Below are 6,793 nucleotides of genomic sequence, written 5' to 3' on the forward strand. Positions count from 1 at the left end.
TTGTTGTTGTTGTTGTTGTTATGTCACCTGTGACGAGAATACGCCATCCCCTTTTTCCTTATGAATCAGGGGGAAGGAAGTCTTTCTCAGGGAGAAATGATAGGGAATGGCAAAGGACACAATGACAAAGGAGATTAATCAGAACTGGCTTTGACAAGCACTGTGGCAATTGGACAATTAAAACAGACTTTGAAGGGGGGGAAAGAAGAACGAACTGGGGAGGAGGGGAGAGAAAATAGTGCAACAATCAGTGAATGAAAACCCAAAATCTCTGTAAATGTTCATTAAAATTAATAAAATTTCATAATTAAAAAAAAGAAAATGCAAAATCATTTTAAAAAGTGATTGGTTTAAGGTACATCCTACCCTAATATGGTCTCATTCACATATAAAAAAATATCCTATTCCAAAAAAGGGATTACATCTGGAGATACAGTGGCTAGGATTACAGCACATATGTTTTGTTATGTTTTGATTTTTTGACATTTTTAAATTTCTTTTTTGTTATTATTAATTTTAATGAACATTTACAGAGACTTTGGATTTCCACTCATTTCTTGTTGCATTTATCTCCCTGCCCACCACTCCCCCCACCCAGTACACTTTTCTCTTTGAAAAGTAAAAGAAAAATTCTTTCATTGTTTTACAATCCCTCCCCCAAGGTCCACCCCACTATGCAGCCTTCATTCTGGGCTCCTGTCATTACAATAATACCTAATCAGATATCCCTGTTAAACCGTTTTCTCCCTCACATAAATAAACATTATTTATCCCATATTTCTCAGTCTCCCCCTAATCCTGATGTCAGCCTCATACTACAACAGTGGCACCATATAGTATTTGTCCTTTTGTGACTGAGATATTTCACTCAGCGTAATGCCCACCAGGGTCACCCATTTTGAATAATGTTCCTTGTTTTTCAATTCAGCGTAGTATTCCATTGTGTTACTATATCACAGCTTCTCTATCCATTCGTTTGTTGATGGGCACTTAGGTTATTTCCAACTCCGTGCTATTGTGAACAAAGCCGCGATAAACATGGTTGTGCATATATCTTCTTGGGTAACAGTTATGGTCTCTTTGGGGTATATTCCCAGTGGTGGTATTGCTGGATCATCAGCATTCTCTAATATTGGTCCAACACATGTTGATGACTTGTAAAACCATTGTGTCCACAGTAAAGGTAGCTGGAGACCATGTCCCTAACAGGGGTTCATGCAATGGATATAAAAGCAGCCAATTTTCAAGTTTCTGACACCACCGCAATATTTTCTTTATAAGTCTCAATTAGTTAACTCAGAGTAATGCTTTCTTGACTCTCTTATGTTATATAGTATTTTACAAAAATCATTGCTCCTTAGTGTTGTATGGTATTCAATTGTGTGAATGTACCATCATTTCTCAATGAATTAATTTGTTGATAGACACTGGACTGTGTCTATTTCCTTGCTATTGTGAATAATATTGCTGTAAATAAGGTGTACAAATCTCCATTTGTGTTTCAGTTCTATTTTTTCCTGGGGTTATATTGCTCGTAGTGCAATAGCTGGGTCAAATGGGAAATGCCAAACTGCCTTCCAGAGTGATTGTATCATTTTACAGTCCCATCAGCAGCACATGAAAATTCCAATCTCTCAACGTCCTCTCCAACCATTACTGCTTGCTATCCTGCTAAACTTTGCTACTACTAACAGTGAGATGTTTTCTCACTGTTGTTTTGATTTGCATCTTTATTGCCAGTGATTTTGAGTGGCAGAACAGTAGAAAATCTTCTCCCCTGAGATCTACTGCCTCTGAAAAGCCGCTGGAGGCTCAGCTGTAGGTTGTTCCACACCTGACAGTGCACAACAAGAATAACCTCATTTGCCAGCTTGCCACACTGCAGTGGCTTGTATGTTGTTGTGCACTGGAAACTATGCCACTGGTCTCTGAAATCCCAAACTCAACAGCAACTCATTGACACCTAACTGGAATCAACTAATAACTGACCCTCCAGAAGGTTTTCCGAGGCTATAAATTGTGTCAGAGAAGATTGTCTATCTTTCTCTCAAGTTTCAGCTCGTGGATTTGAACTGATACCTTTGTGTTAACAGCAAAATTCTTTACCAGAGCTCAAATATCAATGAAATATGTGGTGAAACCAGTATAAAATGGTTCACATGCGCTATGTTGCTGTTGTTGTTGTTGTTGTTGTTGTTGTTGTTATGTCACCTATGACTCACAGCACCCCTGTCTATAATATCTCTGAAGCCTGTCCTGTTTTGAGCCAGTCTCTCTGACTCCAACACACCATCCCTCATTGCCCTAGTTACTGTATCAATCCATCTCATCCGAGATCTTCCTCTCCTGCACTGTCCCTCTACCCTTCTGAGCATGGTGTCCTTCTCCAAGGATTGGTACCTCCTACCCACATGCCCAAAGTATGTGAAACAGAGCTTCAAAATCCTAGCCTCCAAGAAATAACTTGACCAAGACAGACCTATTTGTTTGCTTGGTGGTCCATGGTATGTTCAAGACTCTTGTCCAGCACCACAACTCAAAGGCATTGATTCTTCTTCTATAACCCTTAATCATTATCCAGCTCTCTGTTGCATAGCAAGTAAATGGGAAAACCATGGTGTGGATCAAGTGCACCTTAGTCTCTAGACTGACATCATTGCTTCTCAGTACTCTGGAAAGGTCCCTGACAGCAAATTTACTTAATGCAATTCATCTTTTTATTCCCTATGAGGAGAAAAAGAAAATCCTTTTTCCTCAAATCAACTGGGGTCAGGGTTTTCTAATATTTCTAAGTGTGTTCTCAACTGAGTCAGTTCTCTATTTTAAAATACATATATGTATCTGACAGAGTTGGAGCAAAAGTTTTTAAAAAAATAATCTCTGTACAGTTGCGTTGTTGTTGTGTGCTGTACAGTCGGAACTGACTCAGAGCTGACCTTCCAGAGGTTTCAGAGGCAGTAAATCACGTGAGAGAAGGCGCATCTTCAGCGAAGCAGATGGTGGATTCGAACCTCATACCTTTGTGATTGCAGCGCAGCTTCTTCTTCTTACCACTAGGTGGTCAATAATGTTTCTCTGTGTTGCCTTCAAACACTTGCTTTTTCCTTCATACCTATTCTCTTGGCCGTCAGAGTGGGCCAATTTCTCTTTTCCGCCACCTCTCAGACTCCCCTGTTAAGTAAGCAACAGATCTTTTCTGTTGGTTTCCTTCTGAGCAGAAAGAGTGCTTTTCAGCTAATATCCTGCCGCCTCTGATTGCAGCTTTAAGAGGTGTAACATTTGATAAGCTCCATTTAGCTTGGCTGTGCCGCATTGTTTGAATTATTCAAAGACAGATTGCCCCCCCTCCTTCCACTGCCGCCCCCGCCCCCAAGGATTTCTGCTCTGCTGAGCCTGCTGACCCTCAAGTTACCAGGAAATAAGAAGGGAAGGGAATCAGCAGGGCAGTTTCTCCACTGTAAGGCTGAAAATCAGTTCCAGCCGTTCTTCTACACCCATCACACCCCATTATTCCTTGCTAATTGCAAGCCTGGTATGCTGGTTAACTCTTTGGGAACAAAGCTGGCTTTGATTGCGAAAGAGGCGCAAGGCTTCCCCAGTGTCCTCCCCTCCCCCAGCCCATGCCGGCCCCTCCCACGTCCTCAGCTGACACTGGCTGTCTGGGATGCCCAGGGTCTCACTTTGGGGAGATAAGCGCTAGCGTGGGAGGATTTCTGAAGTAGAGTCCATTCCCCAGGCGTTCTGACCGGAGAGGAGTTAAGTCTGGTTGGGTTTTCACACTCAAACCGCTGGGGAGAACGGCCTGAGCAGGTGAGGACAAGGGTAGAAGATTCCTATCTGAACGATATTGGAGACAACCAAGACATGGCATTACTACATATCCACATACGTCACTGGCTAGACTGTTGTAGATTCATAGAGACCCTAAGCACATTGGATTCCAGCATTGTGATATATACAGATTTCAATGGCTGGTTTGCAGGCCTTTCTCCCTAGTCCAGTGTCACAGCGACACTGACCTAGGGGTAGTGACCAGGCTGGAGGAGCACTGGCCAGATATGGAACGTTCTTTCACACAAAAGGAAAGAAAACTAACACGGAATTACCACTGCTCCCTTTCCTAGGCTGTTGTTGTGTAAGGAGCTTGGTGACCCAGTGGGTTGTTGTGCTGCCATTCCAAAGGTAACTGGTTTGAATCCATGAGGGTTAGGTTGGGGAAAAGGTGGGCAACTCCTACTTGTGCCTCTGAAAACCCACTGGATGCTTAGCTTTGAGTCAGCTGCCACTGGATTGCAGTAGATTGCATTTGTTATGTACTGGAATGATAATTCCAACTTATAACAACCCTAGGGCACACAATGACAGAAAACCTTTGTTTCTCTTGACCTAAAACAAGGATGAAATTCCTCAGTCATTGCACTCAAACATGGCCTTATGTCATTATTCCCAGAGCAGTTTGCCTAAAGCTAAATAGTTGGAAATAACTGTTAGATACTTCTTATGAGGAAATATTATCTGTGGATTCATTTCATAAACAAATCTATTGGTTTAAGTTAAGCTCATACCTACTTAGAACAACTATAATTCATTGTAAGTGACATTGCATAGAACCTAAAACATCACTATCAAGCGCTTTACAGGAAAGTTGGCTGCCTTCTGACCTCGAATGTAAATTAAAGGGGATTAAAGCAGCTTGACAACTAATTACAATGTGTGAGCCTTTCTCAAATCCCAGACCAGGAAAATAACATTAGTGGAACAATTGGCAAAATTTGAATGAGAGCTGTAGATTAGATTATAAAGTGTATCAGCATTAATTTCCTGATTTTGATCATTGTACTGTGGTTCTGTGAGCTGTTAATAATATTTGAGGACTGCGGGTGAAGGATATATGGGAATTCATTGTGCTATTTTTGCAACTGTTTTGCAAGTTGGAAATTATTCTGAAAACTTTTTTTTTTAGAAACAGAAGGAAGCTGTCCTCATTTTCTCCTCCAGGACTTCCAGGGCCTAGAGTAGGCATCTCTGGAGTGGAAAGATGTCAGGAAAAGAGCATTTAGAATGGGAGAAGCATATTCTCCAGGGGGCAAAAAAGTGTGAAGTGGGTCCTATGGTGCTCTAAAGAACACAAGTTTCTAGAAAGAATGTGCTAGGAGTGTAGGGGAAACAAGATGACTGAAGAATGTAGAGGAAATGATCTCTACCCATGACACCAAAAGATGCAGTAAACTTACTAACCTTATAAAGTTACAAGTACAGTTGTGTTTCTTATTTTAAAAGAGATCTTATTGTTGTTTGCCATCAAGTCAAAACCAACTCATAACCCACCCTCCAACAGGTTTTCAGAGGCTGTAAGTTGCACAAGAGGAGATTGTCCTTCTTTCTCGCATGGAACCACTGGTGGATTTGAACCATGTGTTTTCAAGTTGGCAGTGCAGCTCCTTATTACTAGACCACCAGAGTTTCCTTTTAAAAAGAGAAAGGGTCAAGTTTTTCCAGTTGGCAGGAGGCTGAAGAAAGATTAGTATATCCACTGCAAAAATATCATCAAGTAAAATGGTGTGTGAAAAAGGGCGGGAGAGTCTTACCAAAGTGGTCTAAAATTGGCAAGTCAGGGAATACAGCAACCATGAAGATGCATCCTGTAGACCTTCCACATACAGAGGGCTTAGTTGCCCTAACCTGCACCCTGACCCCAGCTGCTGCCTTCTCAAGTCCATCCATTCCCGCCAAGACCACACTTCCTGCTCCTAGCCTATGTCTGCACACAGTGCAGCAGGAGTAGTAAAACAGCTCATTCCTGGGAGACGTGAGACTCCGCCAATGGCCAGCCTGCCATATTTTCCTTTAACTGTCTGCTTGTCTAGAAACACACTTACCCTCAATTTCTTCCTTTCTCTTTCACTCTCACTTAGACTTGCTTTGCAAGGATCTTTAGTGACATAGTCCTTAGGGAGTTGTGCTACTAAACCCACCTCAGGAGAAAGATGGATAATGTGCTCTCATGCAATTTATGCAATTTACAGCCTCAGAAACTCAATAAAGGATCAGCTATCAGCTATCAGTTTGTTCTGAGTCTTTGACAATAAGGTTTAAGTTTGTTGCAGTCTCAGAGCTTTATCCAGTTCTCTCCTTACATTTTCTCATACAGGCATTTCTCCTAACAAAACATTTGCACATTCAGTCCTATCTGGCTAGACAACTCTGTCAGATTCTACTCCCCTTTCACACTTGCTCTTCCCCAATCTGCCCCAGTGCAGGAGCTGTCTCTGAGATGTCCAGCACTCAGTATCGGAGGTGACAGGATAAAATGGAAGAGAGCTGTGGAGTGGAGGATATTTCAATAGTATCAAGAGCAAACAGGATAGAGGACATGAACTAGACAAGGGAACCCCCTCCCCCCAAAAAGGAGAAGATGGGAAATGAAGAAAAGAAAAAAAGAGAATGACGAAGAGGTTCTGTTTGGCTCCATCATAAGTCAATAAACTTAAATGGCTTAACTTCTGAGTAATAAGAGGATAATTGACATTATGGCTGGAAAGCCCCATTCCAAAGACAGATCATGGAAGTGTCTGAGTTTTCCAGTCATGCATCTGTCCAAAAGTCTTTCATTCTATCCTGATGGGTCACACCATGAACATGAAGGAGAATCTTATTTTTATGAGAAGATATTTCTTCTCAGGAGAATGGGAAACATTTTGATCTCCACACATTTCAAAAATTCTAGAAATACTATTTGAGAACCCAGAAGAAGAAGAAGTGGAAATTGCTGATATAGAAAGCAGTCATCCTC

This window comes from Elephantulus edwardii, unplaced genomic scaffold, assembly GCF_000299155.1.
Source record: "Elephantulus edwardii isolate Elephantulus edwardi_28Jun2011 unplaced genomic scaffold, EleEdw1.0 scaffold00038, whole genome shotgun sequence".
Taxonomy (NCBI): Eukaryota; Metazoa; Chordata; class Mammalia; order Macroscelidea; family Macroscelididae; genus Elephantulus; species Elephantulus edwardii.